This window comes from Delphinapterus leucas, chromosome 2, assembly GCF_059928025.1.
Source record: "Delphinapterus leucas isolate spDelLeu-1000000601 "Yukka" chromosome 2, BTC_Dleu_Yukka2, whole genome shotgun sequence".
NCBI classification, from domain to species: Eukaryota; Metazoa; Chordata; class Mammalia; order Artiodactyla; family Monodontidae; genus Delphinapterus; species Delphinapterus leucas.
This window is the reverse complement of record NC_143130.1, coordinates 145610354-145632618: the sequence shown is the minus strand read 5'-3', so window position 1 is coordinate 145632618 and position 22265 is coordinate 145610354. Positions and strand designations below refer to the sequence as shown.

The 22265-nt window shown below is 35.8% G+C and overlaps 1 protein-coding gene and 1 pseudogene across 9 annotated transcripts in view; one reads left to right on the top strand and one right to left on the bottom strand.

The window, feature by feature from the left end:
* The window catches only part of FUT8 (fucosyltransferase 8), a 331756-nt gene that overhangs the window by 190618 nt on the left and 118873 nt on the right, over nt 1–22265 (bottom strand). For 5 of the 9 annotated variants that reach the window (XM_022570337.3, XM_089907844.1, XM_022570343.3 and 2 more), the window contains one exon: nt 19429–19516. The exons of the other annotated variants lie outside the window; for them this stretch is intronic. The gene's annotated coding sequence lies outside the window, so the exon portion shown is untranslated. The remainder of the gene's footprint in view (nt 1–19428; nt 19517–22265) is intronic. 9 annotated transcript variants of the gene reach the window in all.
* Nucleotides 2616–4469, top strand: LOC149750310 (eukaryotic translation initiation factor 1A, X-chromosomal-like; annotated as a pseudogene).

Genomic DNA, 22265 nt, shown 5'->3' with positions numbered 1-22265 from the left:
AAACCATATGATCATGTCAATAGATGCAGAAAAAGCTTTTGACAAAGTCAACACCCATTTATGATAAAAATCTCCAGAAAGTGGGCATAGAGGGAATCTACCTCAACATCATAAAGGCCATATACGACAAACCCACCGCAAACACCATTCTCAATGGTGAAAAACTGAAAGCATTTCCTCTAAGATCAGGAAAAAGACAAGGATGTCCACTCTCACCACTATTATTCAACAGTTTTTGAAGTCCTAACCATGGCAATCAGAGAAGAAAAAGAAATAAAAGGAATATAAATTGGAAGAGAAGGAGTAAAACTATCACTGTTTGCAGATGACATGATACTATACATAGAGAATCCTAAAGATGCCACCAGAAAACTACTAGAGCTCATTTGTGAATTTGGTGAAGTTACAGGATACAAAATTAATGCACAGAAATCTCTTGCATTCCTATACACTAAGAACAAAAGATCAGAAAGAGGAATTAAGGAAACAATCACATTCACCACTGCAACAAAAATAATATAATACCTAGGAATAAACCTACCTAGGGAGATAAAAGACCTGTACTCAGAAAACTATAAGACACTGATGAAAGAAATCAAAGATGGCACAAACAGATGGAGAGATATACCATGCTCTTGGATTGGAAGAATCAATATTGTGAAAATGACTGTACTACCCAAAGCAACCTACAGATTCAGGGCAATCCCTATCAAATTACCAGTGGCATTTTTGCAGAATGAGAACAAAAAAACCTTTAAATTTGTATGGAGACACAAATGACCCCAAATAGCCAAAGCAATCTTGAGGAAAAAAAAAAAAAAATGGAGCTAGAGGAATCAGACTCCCTGACTTCAGACTATCCTACAAAGCTACAGTAATGAAGACAATACAGTACTGGCACAAAAACAGAAACATAGATCAATGGACAGGATAGAAAGCCCAGCAATAAACCCACGCACATGTGGCCAACTAATCTATGACAAAGGAGGCCAGGATATACAACGGAGAAAAAACAGTCTCCTCAATAAGTGGTGCTGGGGAAACTGGACAGCTACATGTAAAGGAATGAACTTAGAACACTTCCTAACACCATACAGAAAAATAAATCGAAATGGATTAAACACCTAAATGTAAGGCCAGAAACTATCAAACTCTTAGAGGAAAACATAGGAAGAACACTCTTTGACATAAACCACAAGGTCCTTTTTGACCCACTTCCTAGAGTAATGGAAATAAAAGCAAAGATAAACAAATGGGACCTAATGAAACTTAAAAGCTTTTGCACAGCAAAGGAAACTATAAACAAGATGAGAAGACAACCCTCAGAATGGGAGAAAATATTTACAAACAAATCAACAGACTAAGGACTAGTCTCCAAAATATACAAACAGCTTATAAAGCTCAATATTAAAAAAACAAACAACCCAATCAAAAAATGGGCAGAAGACCTAAATAGACATTTCCCCAAAGAAGACATACAGATGGCCAAGAAGCACATGAAAAACTGTTCAACATCACTAATTATTAGAGAAATGCAAACCAAAACTACAATGAGGTATCACCTCACACCGGTTAGAATGGGCATCATCAGAAAATCTGCAAACAATAAATGTTGGAGAGGGTGTGGAGAAAAGGGAACCCTCTTGCATTGTTGGTGGGAAGGTAAATTGATACAGCCACTATGGAGAACAGTACAGACGTTCCTTAATAAACTAAAAATAGAACTACCATATGACCCCACAATCCTACTACTGGGCATACACCCTGAGAAAACCATAATTCAAAAGGACACATGCAAACCAGTATTCACTGCAGCACTATTTACAATAGCCAGGTCGTGGAATCAACCTAAATGCCCACCGACAGACGACTGGATGAAGAAGATGTGGCACATATATACAATGGAATATTACTCAGCCATAAAAAGGAACCAATTTCGGTCATTTGTAGAGATGTGGACGGATCTAGAGACTGTCTTACAGAGTGAAGTAAGTCAGAAAGAGAAAAACAAATATCGTATATTAACGCATATATGTGGAATCTAGAAAAATGGTAGAGATGAACCAGTCTGCAAGACAGAAATAGAGACACAGATGTAGAGAACAAACATGGACCCCAATGGGGGAAAGCAGGAGGGGGTGGTGGTGGTGGTGGTGAGATGAACTGGGAGATTGGGATTGACATATAGACACTAATATGTATAAAATAAATAACTAATAAGAACCTGCTGTATAAAAAATAAAATTCAAAAAAAAAATTTGCAGTCCTCATCTTAATTACCTGAAATATTTGAACTGATTTATATCTTCCTCCTTCATATCTCCCCTCTTTTGTTTTTTAATTGGCATCTATGGCCCACTCTCTCCCAGTTTTCCTCCACCTGATTCCCCATTCTCATCACCTTTGCTTATTTCCCTTCAACTCCCTGACCTCTGAACTCTGGAGTGTTTTCTACGTAGACTCATCTCTAAGTTGAATTCACTCTCACAGCTTTCAATACCATCATATACTAATGAATCGCATATTTATGATGCCAGTCTCAGCCATGACCCCCAAAGTCCAAAAAAACAGAAAAAAAAGAAAAGACAGGTGAGGTCAGAGCACAGAAAGGCCAAAGCAGCAATTATTTGGCGGGGGTGGGGGCGGGGGAGGGAAGTCCTGAAGTCAGAGAACAATGAAAAGACCAATTTTTTTAAGGGGGGGGTGGAGGGGAATTTCCGCTTAAATTTTACCTGAATGCCAATTTGCATATGCAAATTAAGGTTGAGCAAAAACAACTTCTGGGAAAGAATAATTGCCAGGTAATAAAAGGTGAATAATTCCCAGCTTACACAGGGCCAGGAATCATCCATGTTCTCACAAACAAGATAAAAAGTCCTCATTGAATCCTTGGGACATTCAGTAAAGACACAAGCAGAGAGGTCCACCTTAGTAATAAGGCTAAGAAAGCATAAGAGTAAAGATTACTCTTTACCTGTCCCCAGAAAACCTTAAGAATATTAACATACACAGAAAGGGAAGAGGCAAGAAAAGAATTTTGATGCTGCTAAGTATGTCTTAGAAAAGCTCAGTCTCAAAACTCTCCCACACACGTGGTTCCATATTACCACGTGCTACTTTGTCCTGTGTGCCACTCAAAGGAGCAGCCGCCACTGCCACCACAGGAAAGGAATTTGAGATGCTGGGAAGCATTGCCATGCCCAAGAATAAAGGTAAAGAAGGTAAAAACAGGTACAAGGGTAAGAAAGAAAATGAATCCGAAAACGGTTGGTGTGTAAAGCGTATGAATAAGCGTATGCTCAGGTAATCAGAACGTTGGGAAATGAATGAGCAGAAGCAATGTGCTTTGATGTGTAAAGAGGCTATGCCATATCGAAGGAAAAATGAGGAAAATGGTTTAAATAAATACCTCAGATATCTTATTGGTTGGTCTGCCTATCAGGATAACAAAGCTGATGTAATTTCAAAATACAATGCAGATAAAGCTATAAGTCTGAAGGTATATGGCAAGCTTCCAAAACATGCTAAAATCAATGAAAAAGATATATTTGGTGCTGGAGATGGTGAAACAATCCAGTTTGCTGATACTGGAGATGATGATAAAGACCATGATGATATATAAATTGAACTCACTGTTTTACATTCCAAGTTTCCAAGATGATATGGCTTCCTTTTCCTTCAGAAAGTTAATGAGACTTCTATGTAGCTTTGCAATTTTATGTTGGCATCCCTTTCCTAAATGAATACATGAACTCCTGATGCTCAAATACTCTTAGTAGCAGTTCTTTGGTCTTCCTGATTGTTCCCTCATTAGTTAGATAAAACTCTGACACATGTTAACAGATAATTTTAAGAAGTGAACTTTTATAGAACCCAAGAATGTCTGATTCCAAAGTCCTATTTTCTTAAATGTAACTTCCTTAAAAAAAAAAAAAAAAAAAGAATAGTCTACATGAGTGGTATATTAGAAGATTAATGAGAAAATCCCAATATGCAAGAGAAAATGTGTAAGAGAATACTGTAATTGAAATAACAGCATCTGTCTTACAGATAAGAAAACCAGGGCAATTAAAAGGAAATAAAGGGGGAGGGTCACACAGCGAGCAAGCATCAAACAGGAATTTCAACCCAGTTATTTGAGTCCAGATTCTACTGCAAGGAGGTCTTCCACAGCAAGTATCTTCCCATGTCTAGACCATTCATCTAAACAAAGGATCCCCTATCAATAGCTAGAATAAGAGAGAAAAATCATTGCCATCACAAGAATGCTACCATAATGAACAGTGACCTTTAGAAGAATCATTCTTCCTCAAGAGCTCTCTTGTTTTCCACCTAAGAAGACCTTTGAAGCTCTAAATATCTTAGCAGTATGAACTTAATTTAAAAAAAATAAGGATTCCTCCAAAATTTCCCCTCATCATTCATGAATTCAACCATAGTTATTCACTGGCCCACTGCCTACCATGTGTTTGGCACTATACTGAGTACCAAGGATACAATGATGAGCAAGACAGAGACGGTCTTTCCCCGCTGTTTTACTGGACCTTAGAATCTACTGGGAAAGAAAAAAGTGAAAGAAATAATTACACAATTAATTTCTTAGGTTTCTAAATATGCTGAGCCTGTACCCAACACAGGGCTTTTGAACTTCTTGTCTGAAACACACTTGCCCAAATATCCACCATAGTCCTTCCCTCATCAAATTCAGTGTCACCCTCTCAGTGAAACCTTCCCTGACCATTCTATATAAAAATGGTACACTCCCCACTCTGACATTCCCTATTACCTTCCTTGATGTAGTCACCTTTCTCTAGAACATTTATCACCATCTGACATACATATTTGTTTAGTTTCTTTCTCTCTACAAGTGTATAAGCTCCATGAGATCAATAATTTCTATTTTGTTGACTGGTATCACTCAGAATCTAGAACAGTGCCTATAATATAGCAGACACTTAATAAATATTGCTGAATAATAAATGAGTACAATAAAGGAAAGTATGAGTGTCATGAGAAGGTATTCATTTCATTTAGACTAATGTACACAATGTTTTTATCCAAATACATGTCTTTTATAACAAAATACCAATTATAAATTCTAACTATCATTCATGTATATGGTATTAATTTAGGCATTGTTTAAGTTTTTCTATAATTCCTTTTATTATAAATTACTTTTAAACATTTTAAAGTATTTACAATAGAATGACTTACTGCTAAAAAGATTAATATTTTTATACTAGAAGGGAGCCAACATCTAACAAAATGATTTATTCTCGATTCTATAAACTAGTTCACCTTAAAAAATGAAGACAAGATGAAATGTACCATTCTACCTGGATTTGATATTACCACATTCACTGAACTGGAATAGGCATCTTACTTTTCAGAAATAAAAGAAAAAAATAAAAATAAAAATAAAAGAGAAAGAGAGAAACGATCTAAAAAATCACCTTCTATGGCACATAGCTAAATATCTAGGGAAAAAAATTGTTTCAAATTTAGCATATCACAGTCCAAGGGACTTTGTGGCCTGACAAAAACTCTTATTTTGAAGAGGAATAATACTTTCATTTATACCTAAATAATGTTAAACCAAATGTTAACCTTTAAAGGTTAACATGATCATTTAAACAATTATTTAACAATATCATTTAAAAAAGATAAACAGACCCTGAGACAAGTTTTCATATTCAATCACATATCATTTGGAACTCCAATAACTAGAGTCAACATGATCCTCTAAAGGATTAAAAAAAGTAAAGTTGCTACAGTATTTTTAATAAAATGAGTTTGTTACAAACAATCTATGTGTAAAATGGAACATTTTTCACGAGTCCTTTAATTTCTCCTGATACAAACACAAGTTATTGGAAGAAATTAAGAAAACAGTCATGAAGTAACAATATGACCTGCATGACTATACTTTGAAAACCTAAGAATATTGACCAGATGTAATCAGGACTCCCAAAATCCATATGTTCTCTCCCCTAATTAAGAAACTTAGAAGTCATACTAATCAAAGGAGAGGGCAAAAACAAATCTTCAGATATAAAATGCAGTTCAATATAATATCTATTAATAACTACATCCAAACTAAGTTTTCATATACATAAAAAACCTAAGAATTTTCTCAGCTCTCCACCACCTAATTATGTAGACATTCCTCAAAGTATCTACAAAACAAAATTAAAATTACTACTAAATATTTTTCAACCATTACATACATTAAAGAAACATTATTGTTCATTTTAAAACTATACCTTCTGAGTGTTAACAGTAAATGTTAAATGTAATCATTTCCTTCTGGTTAATTATATTCTTCCAGAAACAAAATGCAGAATTCCTTAGATAGATTTTTTACATTTACAGGACAATGGACCATCAACCAGTAACTATGTTTACTGATAAAGATATTAAGTTAAAAAAAAATTTTTTTTAAATCAATTTATCCCAAACATTTAAAATTAGCTTATTTTTAAATAGTCACTGCAAAACAAAAGACAGAAATACATAAAAGATAATGGAAAGATCACAGGAAACTCACCTCCTAGAAAACATAATTCCTTATTACTATTTCTCCACCATCTCTCAAGATATTTTATACAAATGTAAATAATCTTAGATTAAAGGAATCGTTCATACATCCTATTCTACAGCATACTTCGCTTAATTTTTTTTCTTTTTTTTTGCGGTATGTGGGCCTCTCACTGTTGTGGCCTCTCCCGTTGCGGAGCACAGGCTCCAGACGTGCAGGCTCAGCGGCCATGGCTCACGGGCCCAGCCGCTCCACGGCATGTGGGATCTTCCCGGACCGGGGCACGAACCCGTGTCCCCTGCATCGGCAGGTGGACTCTCAATCACTGCGCCACCAGGGAAGACCTACTTTGCTTAATTTGACATTAGGTAAAGAACATCTTTTATGTTAGCCGACATACATCTATGTATGTCATTATTTTTAAGGGCTCCAGTGTATTACATTCTATGTATTACCATAACTAAATCATTTTTCCCATTAATAGATATTTTATTTGTTTCCATTTTTTAAATGAAATATCTCAAATACAATGAACAGGACACACCACACTTCTTCACTAAAATGCCCCTTACCCCCAAATTCTTCTCCACAATACAGAAATTCATTTATTCAAATTATTATTATTTTAATTAATTAATTAATTTTTTGCGGTACGCAAGCCTCTCACTGTTGTGGCCTCTCCCGTTGCGGACAGGACGTGCACAGGCTCCGGACGTGCAGGCTCAGCGGCCATGGCTCACGGGCCCAGCCGCTCCGCAGCATGTGGGATCTTTCCGGACCGGGGCACGAACCCGCGTCCCCTGCATCAGCAGGCAGACTCTCAACCACTGCGCCACCAGGAAAGCCCTATTCAAATTATTTTTAAGAGCCTATTATGTTCTACTCACTGTTCTAGGCAATCTAAGTTCCATGAGTGTAGGTACTGATTCTATTTTATTCATTGCTTTGTTTCCAGTGTTTAGTGGAGTGTCTGGTACATAGTAGACTTTCATATATGCGCTGAATGAATGGATGATCATCCTTGTTCATTCATCCTTCCTCACTTCTACAATTATCTCCTTTTTTTTAAGTTTTAACTTTGAAATTAGTTCTTTCATTTTTTTTTTGCCCTACAAAGTAATGAGCCTATAAACGTCTTCACCACTCAGCATTCAGGATCTCTACTGGGAGTCAAGAAAATAAATATGGAGGAAAAAAAGTAGTGTTATAATGTTACCTCTTGGAAACTCTGCTCAGCTGTGTTTAAAATTCTCAAAGTTCCTTTTTTGAACTTCAAAACATCATCCAAAGGAAACGTGAATCTAACAGCTGGTTGTAGGTCTTCCTTTGGTCTTGCTAACATTTCAGTGGAAAAAGAGCAGTATCCAAAAGGTCCAGCTGGTGCACCCAGAAAAACCTTAAAAATCCAACTAAACTGAAAAATTATGACTGAATTCACAAAAGATTAATTTTGCTTTTCCAGAAAAAATACTCTGAGAGAGGGAAAAATACCACTGAAACATCAAAACACACCAAAATGTTTTTATTCCAATCAAATTTTGGTCTTTTAAATTATTATGAAATAGATCTGCTGAGAAACCTCTAGACATACTAATTCTGTTTTCTATCATCTGGAAATCCAGGTACTATAGGGATTAAATTAGAATCATAAGCCTGGAAAGAACCTTGAGACACATATAGAGTTCATCCTGCTGCATTTTACTCACTTACACTTAAGCCTTTTTACATGCATAAGAAATATATCCACAACAAAAATTTATCCAACTCAAGGTAGAGGTGGAGATAGGAGATTAAGTCAGAGTTAAGGAAGGAGTTTGGACAAAAAGATATAAGTCATTCAAAGGATGTTGTTATTGGAAAAGACTGTTTTGGAGAGTGTCATGATCCAACTTCCATTTTAGTATGATCACTCCAAAATTCATGCTTGAATGTTAAATGCATGTGTTAAATACACATGCTTGAATGGAACATGCTTGTCGATTATGGCCATGTATTTTGCCTCTTAACTGGTTAGGATGACATGCAAAAATCTTAGCGTGAGAGGATGCTGGTTTGGATCAGATTGTGAACATCTCTTCAGCTTCAAAAAGTATATGCTACCAGTTTGCTGTGTTTTCATAAACACACCTTATTATTCTCATTAGATTGTAAGCTCTTCAGAAATAGTATCATGGTTTTATTACTCTTTATATCCCCAATACACAGTAAGTATTCAATAAATATTCTCTTTATATCCCTTAGAATACACAACAGGTATTCAATAAATATTCACTGATATCAGTGAAAATACACATACTCATGTAGCCCATTCAAAGAGAATTTCATTGCCTCAAATATCTTTAAATGTTAAAAAATATATAAAAATACATGACCACAGTTGAACAGACATTTGCACACCAATGTTCATAGCAACATTATTCACAACTGCCAAAAGGTAGAAACAGCCCAAATGTCCATTGACAGATACATGGATAAACAAAATGTGGTACATGCATAAAACAGAATATTAGTCTTAAAAAGAATGAAATTCTGATACATGATACAACATGGATGAACCTTGAAGACACTATGCTAAGTGAAAGAAGTCAATCACAAAAGGACAAATGTTGTATGATTCAACTCACATAAGGAACCTAGAGTAGTCAAAATCAGAGACAGAATAGTGATTAAAGGGCCTGGGGGTCAGGGAGAATGCGGAGTAAAGTTTTTTTTTTCTTTTCATTATTTTGACTTTTTTTTACTGAGGTTTAGTTGACGTACAATACTATATAACATAGTGTATATGTTATACATATACACTATGTATAACATAGTGATTATGTTATATAATATAGGTGTATAACATAGTGATTCACAATTTTAAAGATTATACTCCACTTGTAATTATTATAAAATATCAGCTATATTCCCTGTGCTGTTCAATACATCCTTATAGCTTATTTTATACATAGTAGTTTGTACCTCTTAATCCCCTAGACCCTATATTGTCCCTCCCCTCCACCGTCCCTCTCCCACTAGTAACCACTAGTTTGTTCTCTATATCTGGGAGTCTGTTTCTTTTTGTTATATTCACTCGTTTATTTTTTAGATTCCACATATAAGTGACAACATTTAGTATTTGTCTTTCTCTGATTTATTTCACTTACCATAATATCCTCCAACTCCATCCATGTTGCTGCAAATGATAAAATTTCATTCTTTTTTATGGCTGAGTAGCATTCCACTGTGTCTGTGTGTGTGTGTATGTGTGTGCGCATACGTGCACACGCATACTGTTTCTTCTTTATCCATTCTTCTGTTGATGAACACTAAGGCTGCTTCCATATCTTAGCAATTGTAAATTATGCTGCTATGAACATTGCGGCGCATGTATCTTTTCGAATTAGTGTTTTCGTTTTTTTGGATATGTACCTAGGAGTAGAATTGCTGGGTCATATGGTAATTCTATTTTTAGTTTTTTGAGAAACCTCCATACTCTTTTCCACAGTGGCTGCACCAAGTTATAATTCCCACCAACAATGTATGAGACTTCTCTTTTCTCCACATCCTCACCAATATTTATTTGTATTCTTTTTGATGATAGCCATTCTGACAGGTTTGAGGTGATATTTCATTGAAGTTCTGATTTGCATTTCTCTGATAATTAACAATGTTGGGCATCTTTTCATGTGTCTGTTAGCCATCTATATGTCTTCTTTGGAAAAATATCTATTCAGATCACCTGCCCATTTTTTATAGGGTTGTTTGTATTTTTGATGTTGAGCTGTATGAGCTATTTATATATTTTGGATAGCAACCCCATGTTACAGGGGCTGGGGGTCAGGAAGAAGAGGAAGTTAATATTTAATAGGTACAGAGTTTTATTCAGAATGATGAAAAAGTTCTAGAGATGGACAGTGGTGATGTTTGCACAACAATGTGAATATACTTAACACTACTGAATTATACACTTTAAATGGTTAAATGGTAAATTTTGTTATATATTTTTTACCATAATAAAAAAGGAGAAAAATATATAAATCATATTACTTTATGAATGACTTGTCCAAATAATACCTTGCAATCACAGAATTCTAATTGTTCTTAACATTAAATTATTAAGAAAAATGTAGTTTAAATTATTACCCAGTTTTACACTGAAGTATCTGGCTTTTTTAAAAACAAACACAATACCCCCCACAAAAACAAAAAAAAAACCGAAAAAACAAAGACAAAAAAATCCTTGAGGGGCTTCCCTGGTGGCGCAGTGGTTGAGAGTCTGCCTGCTAATGCAGGGGACACGGGTTCGAGCCCCGGTCTGGGAAGATCCCACGTGCCGCGGAGCAACTGGGCCCGTGAGCCACAACTACTGAGCCTGCGTGTCTGGAGCCTGTGCTCCGCAACAAGAGAGGCCGCGATAGTGAGAGGCCCGCGCACCGCGATGAAGAGTGGCCCCCGCTTGCCACAACTAGAGAAAGCTCTTGCACAAGAAACGAAGACCCAACACAGCAAAAATAAATAAATTAATAAACTCCTAACCCCCAACATCTTCTAACAAAAAAAAAAAAAAAAAAACCTTGAAGAAAATAAAGTTATTTTGATCTCAGCCATACCCATAATGCATTTAATCTAACTCTGTAAATCCTTTGCTTTACAACAAAAATACTAAATGTGGCCATAATCAACATATCCATATGTCCCTAACATTCACACATAAATTCATACCCATCTTCTCAGCAGAAGCTTGTCTTTGCTCAATGTTTTTGCAATTCAGTTTTTATTGTATTTTGTTCTATTCTTTTTTTTGCAGGTAAAGACTATGCATGCAAAGACTATACTTTGTGCAACATTTTCAGGGTTGTTAATAAGCATCTAATAAGGAGCTACATAACGTCAAATAAAATGATAAACTGGGAATTCTTAAAAGTAATTAACACTTTGTATGCTAATTATTTCCTAAATTTTGGGAAATGTGTAAGAAAATAAGTTAAAGTTTACATTTACATTCATCTGATTACATACAAAAGCTGACTCAACTGCTACAGAATATAAAAGCAATAATATTTTGCTGCTGGTTTTTATAAGTGATTCATATTCAAATAAACCTAACTGAAATTCATGGAATTATAACATCGTTAAAATACAAACTTCCCAGTTCATCAATCTACAACCCTTCAATACAATATACCACATATACATCAATTCCTATTCTGTGATTATGTCAAAGAAATTATATTGATTTAACACATAGCTAAGTTCACCAATAATACTGATCTAATTCATAACTCATTTAACATGATTCATTTATGAGTCTTGACCTTAATTTACCAACTAAAATTTAGTATTAAATTTTAATACTGGTTTATTATTCTTTCTCTGATAATTATCAAACCAGACAATTTTCAGTACTGAATAATTTTCTAAGATCTGCCCATAAAACCATTACTGTACGCTGAAGTCTCCTTTTAAAATAAAGTCATCTAAGATAAAAAGAACAAAAGCAAAGAAATAGGTACATTCAAGTGTCTGGACTCCCTAACATACTGCCCTATGTATATTCTTTCTAGAAGTAGCTATTGGGTTGGCCATAGGGTGCCTTTGGTTTTTAAGTAAAAATAAAAGATATGTTTTCATTTTCACCAAGAACTTCACTGACCAACATATTCACCCTTTTGTTCCACTGCCTTCTGCCATTTTTCAGGCAACTTCATAATTCCATCTTCCCAAATCTTTTTATCATTTTGAGCAAAGAACTGTTCCAGGTGCCTTTTACAGTCTTCCAGGGAATTGAAACTTTTTCCATTAAGAGAACTTTGTAAAGACCGAAATAAATCGCAATCCGAAGGTGCAATGTCTGGTGAATACGGTGGATGAATCAGAACTTCCCAGCCAAGCTCTAACAGTTTTTGCCTGGATATCAAAGAAACATGCGGTCTTGCATTATCCTGATGGAATATTATATGTTTTCTGTTGACTAATTCTGGACGCTTTTCGTAGAGTGCTGCTTTCAGTTGGTCTAATTGGGAGCAGTACTTGCTGGAATTAATCGTTTGGCTTTCCGCAAGAAGCTCATCATAATAGAGGACTCCTTTCCAATCCCACCATATACACAGTATCACCTTCTTTGGATGAAGACCGGCCTTTGGTGTGCTTGGTGGTGTTTCACTTCGCTTGCCCCACGATCTCTTCCATTCCACATTATTGCACAGCATCCACTTCCATCGGCCGTCACAATTTGTTTTAAAAACAGAACATTTTCATTACGTTTCAGTAGAGAATCACATGCAGAAATAGTCAAGAAGGTTTTTTTCGGTTAACTTATGTGGAACCCAAACATCAAAGTGATTCACATAACTAAGCTGGTGCAAATGATTTTCAGTGCTTATTTGGATATTTTGCGTATGTTGGCTATCTCCTGCATGGTATAATGTTGACTGATCTCAGTTAATGTCTCGATTTGATCGCTATCAACTTCAACTGGTCTACTCGACCATGGAGCACCGTCCAGCATGAAATCTCCAGCACGAAACATCACAAATCACTTTTGACATGTTCGATCAGTCACAGCACCTTCTCCATACACTGCACAAATCTATTTATTGCGTTTCAGTTGTGTTTTTACCTTTCTTGAAATAATAGAGCATAATATGCCAAAAATGTTGTTTTTCTTCCATTTTCAATATGAAAATGGCTACACAAAAATTCACCAATTTTGATGTCTTTTTTTAAATGCACATTGATATGAGAGCTGTCATATACAATCTAACAAAATTATTTTGAATGAAGTTAAAGACAACTAAGCACTACTAGAGCCATCCTATGGAAAAAACCGAATGAACCTTTTGGTCAACCCAGTATTTCAAGCGAAAATAAATTCTTCAATCCATACTTTCCCTACTTTCCCAATGAATTATATTAAGCAAAAATTAAGTAAGCTAGTGTAGAGAGTCCTCCCATTAAAAAAAAAAAACAAAAAACCTAGAGATTTACTTTTCCTTATTACATTCCTCCTACTATATATTCCTTAAAAAATATTCTGGATTTGGTGTCCAAAAGATCTAACCAGTAAAACTCACATATTTATATAAGTTTTTTAGCAATTTAACATTCAGATTTAGATTCAACAAAAACCTCCTAGACTATATGAGGAAATGAACTACAACCACAACTTTACAACATGAGTATTAATGATCTTATGTCAAAGGAAAATTAGACTTGGAGAGACAAAATAATTTGATTTTACAATGATCTCACGACGAGTAACTAGTGAATTCAAGGACTGGAATCCAGACATTACTACTGATGCTGAAAGGAACTAGGAGGAGAAGTAACACCGGTGCATGCCAAATATGAGCCGGGCACCTTGCATGCATTTCCTCAATTAGTTCTTACCAGTGCTCTGTAAGGTAGGCACTATCTTCATTTTGAAGATGAGGAAACTGAGGTAAGAAATGATTTGACTTCATCAAGGTTTGTACAGCTAGTCAGCAGCTAAGACAGGACAGAAACCATGAGATTACACATTGATAGATTCTGTCCTCAAACCACTACTTGTGATCCAAGGAGGAAAGTTCATTTGATGTATTTTATTTTTGTGTTTGGTTTGGTTTGGTTTGATTGGGTTTGGTTTTTAATTCTACAGAGAGGGGAACAATTTCACTGAATCCATTTTAACAAGATTTCTAAATCCTGTCTATGTTACTAATCCCTGTAGTGTCGCTATCATAAGTCTGCCAGACAGACAAATGATAACAATGAATATTCTCTCCCTTTACAAATTCTCCCCTGTCCTTTCTCATCTGCTTCTGCTCTTCCTCTAGATCAGGGGTCCCCAGCCCCCAGGCCACGTACTGGTACCAGTCTGTCAGTGGAAAAACTGTCTTCCATGAAACCAGACCCTGGTGCCAAAAAGTTTGGGGACCATTGCTCTAGATCACTCAAAAGAATATGGATACCTAGAGGTCTATTATTCAGGAGCAAAGGTCAATAATTATCAAATACTGGCTAGGGCATGGGGGATTCATACATATTTCACAGTTTTCAAATTTTGCTACATGGAACCAAAGGGTTGTAGGAGGTATTCCTTCCTAATACCAGTAAATGAAAAAGTGCCAGGTAGGTTTCATTTGTAAAAGTAACCACCATAACTCTTTCATTCATTATACCAAGCTTGAGGTAAGAAAAATGCTTAAGTATTTTAAAAAATCAAAGTTTTAAAATTCTTACTCTAAAATATGTAAGAGGTAGAGGTGAGGTAGGTGACAGTTTGTTGTATTTTTTAAAATGAGTTCCTCATCTTTTTTCTTTCTGATCACATATTTATGATGTGAATCCTACTAAAAAAAATTTAAAACTAAAAAGAACTCGCATATTCCCTGTTGCTGCTGGATTACAGATGTCAATCATATCCAGTTGATTGATGCTGCTGCTGAGTTCAGATATGTCCTTACTGATTTTCTGCTACATCTGTCCATTTCTGACAGAGGAGAGTTGAGGTATCACCTACTACAATTGTGGACCGATCCACTTCTTTTTGCAATTCTGTCGGTTTTTGCATCACATATTTTGACGACCTGTTAGGTGCATATACATTAAGGATTGTTAAGTCTTCTTAAAGAATTATCATTATATAATGCTCCTATTTATCCTTGAAAATCTTCCTTGCTCTGCAGTCTGCTCTGTCTGAAACTAATATAGTTACATCAGCTTCCCTTTGATTAGCATTAGCATGGTATATCTTTCTCCATCCCTTTAATTTTAATCTATATGTGTCTTCATATTTAAAGAGAGTTTCTGTACACAACATATAGTTGGGTCTTGACTTTTGATCCAATCTGACAGTCTGTCTTTTAGTGGATTTAAACCACTGCTATTTAAAGCAACTATTGATACACTTGGGTTAATATCTACCATATTTGTTACTGTTTTCTACTCATTGCTTTTGTTCTTTGTTCCTGTTTCTGTCTTCCACTCTTTTTCTGTCTCTTGTGGTTTTAACTGAGCATTTTATGATTCCATTGTGTCTCTTTTCTTAGTATGTCAATTACACTTTTTTAAACTTTTTTTTAATGGTTGCCCTAGAGTTTGCATTATACATTTCCAAATAATCCAAGTCCACTTTCAAATAACACTATACCACTTCATATGTAGTGCAAGTACTTTATGAAAGAATATTCCTAATTTCTTCCTCCCAACCCTTGTATCACTGTCATCATTCATTTCACTTATATATGAGCTATAATCACTGAATACATTGTTGCTACTATTATTTCAAACAAATTATGTTATCTGTTAGATCTATTAAGAAAAATAAAAGTTTTTATTCAAGCTTCACTTATTCTTTATCTAATCTTCTTCTTCTTTAAGGCAGATACAAGTTTCTGGCCTATATAATTTCCCTTCTCTGAAGAACTTTGTTTAACATATCTTGCAAAGCAGGTCCACTAGCAACAAATTCTCTAAATTTTTGTTTGCCTGAAAAAGTCTTTACTCTCCTTCACTTTTGAAGGATAATTTTACAGGATACAGAATTCTAGACTGTTAGTTTTTCCTCTCAACACTTTAAATATTCACCCCACTCTCTTCCTGTTTTCATAGTTTCTGAAGAGAAGATCTCTGTACCTAAGGTAATTCTTTCTCCTTTGGTTTCTTTCAAGATTATTTTCTGTATCTTTGATTTTCTGCAATTTGAATATGATATCCCTAGATAAAGCTTTCTGGGCACTTATCTTGCCTGGCATTCTCTGAACCTCCTAGATCTGTGGTTTAGAGTCTGACATTAATTTGGGGAAATTCTCTGTCATTATTCTTGTTTCTTTTTCTCCTTCTGGTATTTTCATTATGCTTATGTTGTACCTTTTGTAGTTGTCCTACAGTCCTTGGATATTTTTTCTTTTTTCCAGTCTTTTTTCTCTTTGCTCTTCAGTTTTAGAAGTTTCTACTGACATATCCTTAAGCTCGGAGAAATTCTTTCCTCAGCCATGCCCAGTCTAATAATGAACCCATCAAAGCCATCCTTCATTTCTGTCATAGCTTTTTATCTCAAGCACTTCTTTTTTATCCTTTATTAGATTTTCTATCTCTCTACTTATATTATTCATCTGCTCTTGGTTGTCTACTTTTTCCATTAGCGCTCTTGGCATATTAATCATAGTTGTTCTAAATTCTTGGTCTCATAATTCCAATATTCCTGACACACCTGAGTCTGATCCTGATGCTTGCTCTGTCTCTTTAAACTGTGGTTTTTGCTTTTTAGTATAGTCTGCCTTGTAATTTTTTTGTTGGAAGTCAGACATGATGTACTGGGTAAAAGGAACTGTAACAAATAGGAATTTACTAATGTGGTTAAGGTGTGGAGGGGAGTAGAAGCATTCTACAGTGCTATGGTTAGGCCTGCGCCCACCGAGCTGTGAACTTCACAAGTTCTTTTCAGTCCTATGCTCCCCTCCTAGGTGGAACAGGATGGCTACAGGGGACTGGAATGGGATATTTCTCTCCCCACCATGTGGAAGGCTACAGTTGGGTATTTCCCTTCCTCCAGGTCAGTTAGTCTCTGATAACACCTTAATAGATTAGGCCCTGGTAAAATACTTTCTCTTGATAGCAGATCTTGTTAAGAAAAACAAGATGCCTTGGCATATTTCAAAATGGTTACTCTTCCCTCCCCCCCGCAGGAAGCACCAGGCGCTCCTTCTCAGATATTCAGTGTGAGGACCTGGTAGAGCTCCTAGAAGCAAAATAATGAAAGTATGGGGGGCTCCCTATGACTGGGTCCCCCTGGAGTTTTTACCTCAGGCTTGTCCACATGGAGTCTCCCCTAATTTGTTAATCACACTTTAGATTTTCCTACCCACTAGTGGTTCCCTTGGAGGTTTTTGCTAGGGTAAGTTGTCAATTCTCTATATCTGCCTGTTGGTCTCTCTCATTTGAGAGCAGTGGTTTGCCCTGTGACCTTACTTCTCTGATGGATCTAAGAAGAGTTGTTGATTTTTCAGTTTGTTCAGTTTTTTACTTGTGGTTAGGATGGAGTGATGACTTCTAAGCTCCTTACATGCCAGATCAGAAACAAAACAAAACAAAATCCATTTTCAATTTTTACCTTTTAACTAACTGATAGAGTGATATATAACACTCTTATGATATTAGGGAGAGAAGAAACAAATGGAAATCTAAATTTGTCTCAATGGCACATGAATTACCTAAAATATGATTATTCATAGTGTTTACCCTATAAATAATACCAAAATGCAAATTATTAAACAATACACTTCATCATTTCTTTCTGAAACAATGAAAACACATAGATGAATATCGTAGGTTATCGTTTAGATCCCGCATCATTATTACAAACTAAAATATTTCCTAAATAAACACTTGATTAAATTTCCATAAGAGCTTTTAAAAAAATCTATCAATAAGTACTGCAATGCACTGGTTACCCCTACTGTTCAATTGCAGAAAAATAAAGCCTGTTTCTTATTCCTAAAGTAGCATTATAATGTCTTCTAAACAAATGTAAGTTTTAAGATTCTTCCTCTGAGGGAAAAGAAAAATCAGTAGAAAGCTAAGATTTGTATGTGAAATTTGACATTTGGATTCCAATTCCCAACATTTTCTATTGCCATGAAATTAACCTTTATCAAAATTACTTTACTTAGAAAATCTTAGTCAACTGTGCTATCTGCTGTTCTTATAAGCAAGAAATACAACTAATTTTTTTCCCCAAATCACACTGTAAAACAGCTCATTACTTTTTATATCTCCGACTTAAATTGTATTCAACTTGAGTTTTAACATACTTAATAAGCCTCCAAACACAGCAAGAATATCAGAATGGCCAAACCCAAGGGAACATATTAGCAGTATCTTCGCTTTACATAAATGTAAATTTTATTATTATTTCCACATCTGTGGTGCATTAGATACAACAGACATTTCTGAGCCCTTTGTACAGTGAACAGATGGTGAACCATTACAAAATTAGGAGCAAGCATTACATCTTAAGGAATTAATAATGTTATTTATATTAATAATTATGAATAATGTTATTATTAATTACAAAATTAGGAGTGAGCATAACATCTTAAGGAATTATTAATAATGTGATTATCCTTCATTCAGAGGATAACTACAGAGTTGCACATATAATTTTCCTAGGAGGATCATGAGGAATTAGAGTGAAATATACGGAGAATGGTAATAGGGAGAGCCACAAAAAGAACTGGGAAAAGAGACCACACAGTAACAAGTGAAAGATTATATAAACACTCCTAGAAAAAAGAAAATCTACCCAAAAAAGGACTGTCAAATGAGGATGAAGATGGATGCTTGTGAAAAATGGAAAAGAGTGCTCTAAAAGTTTCACTTTTAATTTGCTGAATATAAAATATATTCCTGAGACCCCACATTCCTGAAACCCCAAAATGAAGTCAATGTCTAAGTAAAACTGAGACTTAGTACTTGACATAGTTTCTAGCTAAAGTAATAACCAACAAAATGGATCCAATTATGGCAGTTTACAAGAGATAAATGAAAACATCAAAAGCAAAAACAAAAAATATTAAGACTATCTAGTCATGTCAGGTGGTTATATATGTAAAAATAAACTATTCAGCTGAGAATGGCTATGTAAAAGGGACAAGATAGCCTAGCAGACAGAGCACAGAACATAGTCCTGCTCCAAAAAACTGTTGTATGATTTTTTGAAAGTCATCGTATAATCTCTAGAGCTGAAATAATATAGACTCAGTGGAATCTTTTGAGGAATAACGATATGACATAAATAAATAATACAGTTTCTTCTGGGTGAGAAAACACTACCTAAAGAGAAAAGGGTTTTCTAACCTTTTAAAAGAGAACATTTTGATTTATTTACAAAGTTACTTAAATATTAAGCGTGAAAAATGGCTTACCTTTCTTCCCCTAGAACATAAGATGACGAAATCACATATTTCCAATGGAAGATATTACTGCTTGAATCTGGGTCACTAAAATTACCAACTGTTTAAAATGAGACAAAAGAAAGCAGTAACATTAATTATCTACAACTATACATTTTCTTTGTTGTTAACATGAAACTTACTTACACGAAACCTCAAGGCCCCTCAGGCCTTGAAGAGATACATGTCCCTAGGTTTGAACGCTCCAGGGAAATCTTTGAAGCAAAGATTGGACAAACAGTTAAAACTATTTAAACAATTCCTGTTCACGAAATGTAAATGGTTTTCTTAACTAAAAAAATTTTTTTAGTATTTACTGTTATCACCTTACTTTAATCCTTTTTCCCTAAAAAGGAAAACATTAAAGTCCAGCTAATATAAAAAGGCCTCACTGCTTTGTTTTGTTTTGTTTTTTAAAAAGGGGTGTGGGGAGAGGAATATTCAAACAGCTTCAAGGACAAAAAGCATGTTCTAGACCAGCTCTTATTTACAGTTCCTCATCTAGAATTCAACTAACATCCAACTGCAGCAATCAGCCAAGCTTGGCAAATTAAAATAACAGTAATTTTGACAGATTATCTTCTATAAATATTCAAATATGGACGTTTGTGTGCATGCAAGGGTCTCTATATGCCAATCAAAATGCTTTGTTTAGGATCCTAAAATTGAGCATTTTTTCACCCCTCATTTCTGTAGGGGTGCCCTGAATCCTTAACTTTCATTTTAACTCTTTCACCTCAACCGATAAAGAGGCCAATTATTTCAATTCCGTGACCTGAATTGTATTATCTACAGCCTGAATTTAAAAAATTTAAGAGTAACATTCATAAAAAGAACCAAAAGACAGAAACAAAGAACCTAGGATCTTAAAAATCTAGGTCTGTAAAGACAAAAGGAAAAGATCCAGGAATTGGGGTTAGTGGGGATGAGGGAGGTAGGCAGAGGATCTTGAAGGATGGCAACTGAATAACTTTTTAGTCATGTGATCAGGTATGCCTTGGTAAAGTAAAATCCAAATGTAAAGAGCAATTAACAACTTCATAAATTTGGGCTGTATGCAAAGTTCAATTACAGTAGATTACCATTTATTTGGCTCAAGGAAAGAAGATCCTCTGCTTTGATGACAACCTGAAGTACATCAAAGTGTCAAAAGTAGAAAAATGCATTTAGTATGAAATTCAAACCAAATTTTAAAAATCCATAGATAGCCCTATTTAATCAAGAATAACGGCTTTAATGAACACAAGCTATCTGATGCATGAATTTTCTAATTGTCCTCCTATCCTATCTCCCATTAGTTTCCCTTAAACATATACACAATCACTGAAAAGCCTCAGATGTTCCAGGAAAACTACAAGTGATTGGCATGCCTCTGCGTCTAGAGCAGCATCAAAATTATGGAAGAAAAGTCAACCTATTCTGAGGCACTGCCCTTCTAGTGCCACCTGGAAAGAAATGGCTATAAATACCTCTACTAAAATTGCTCAAAATATTTCTAGAAAGTGGCCTTGCAAGAAACTCTTACTTAATGATCCACTCCTTTCAACCACCCAAAACCAGGTCCAACAATGGATCCAAGCCAGACCAGTGGTTTGTTCTCAAAGCAGGAAAGAGAGAAGAAAGTTTGGTCTAGGGACTAGGAGCTTCAGCCTCCACTGGGTGCTTCTTAGAGATGCAGAATCTCAGGCCCTAACCAGTGACATACTGAATCAGAATCTGCATTTTAACAAGATTCCCAAATAATTCACATACATATTAAACTTTGAGAAGCTCTGCAGGAAGAAGAATATTAGAATGAGAGAGAAGGTATAATCTTCTGTTCAAAGATTAGTTCCACTGTAGGCCACTGTTTGGCCAATAAGCAACCAATTTTTAACCTCTGCTTTATCAGTACTCCTACAATGTTTGTATTTTTTTTTTTTTTTTGCGGTACGCGGGCCTCTCACCGCTGCGGCCCCTCCCGTTGCGGAGCACAGGCTCCGGACGCGCAGGCTCAGCGGCCATGGCTCACAAGCCCAGCCGCTCCGGGGCATGCGGGATCCTCCGGGACCGGGGCACGAACCCGCGTCCCCTGCATCGGCAGGCGGACTCCCAACCACTGCGCCACCAGGGAAGCCCCAATGTTTGTATTTTGAATAAGGGATCTTGAAAAACAGAAATCCCTTTAGAGTCAAAGTAATGAGTAATGGACTCTCAGTTCCCAAGAAAGGCTGTGACAGTTATCTTAGAGCACGCAGCCCTGTCTCATGCCCCCAAATCACATTAGCTAGACAAGTAATTCAAAAATAATAATAATAACTCCTTTCATTCTAAATCCTAGACACTAAGAGCATGCAGGATCCCTGTAGCTAAGAAAGAGACCAAGAGAGGAGGAGAAGGCTATATGTGCTGGTTATTCAGCTACAGTCTCTCAGCAGCAAATCCACCCTTTAATACTCAGCTCAGTAACGCTGAAAATAGAACTCTGGAAACTACTTTTCTCTTTTGCCAGCTAGCTTCCTCATACTGCCAATAAGAACACTAAAAGGAGAAACTTGCTTTTTCCACTCAGCATTGCCCTAGCACAGGCCCTCCACCCCAGCAGCAGCAGTTGGTGACAGCCACAAGTTCTCTCTGGTACCCTCAGAAGTACCAGCAACAGCCAGCAGTTTTGAGCCCCAGCCCTCTGGATGACTGATGCTTTCTGCAATTTTTGACTCTGTGTTACTCCAGTGTTCCCCTTTTGCCTTTTCAGCCTCTGACACCTGATAACCCACTCCCTGTATTAAATTTTCTTGGTAGAAATCTCTAGTGTAGATTGTTTCCCTGTC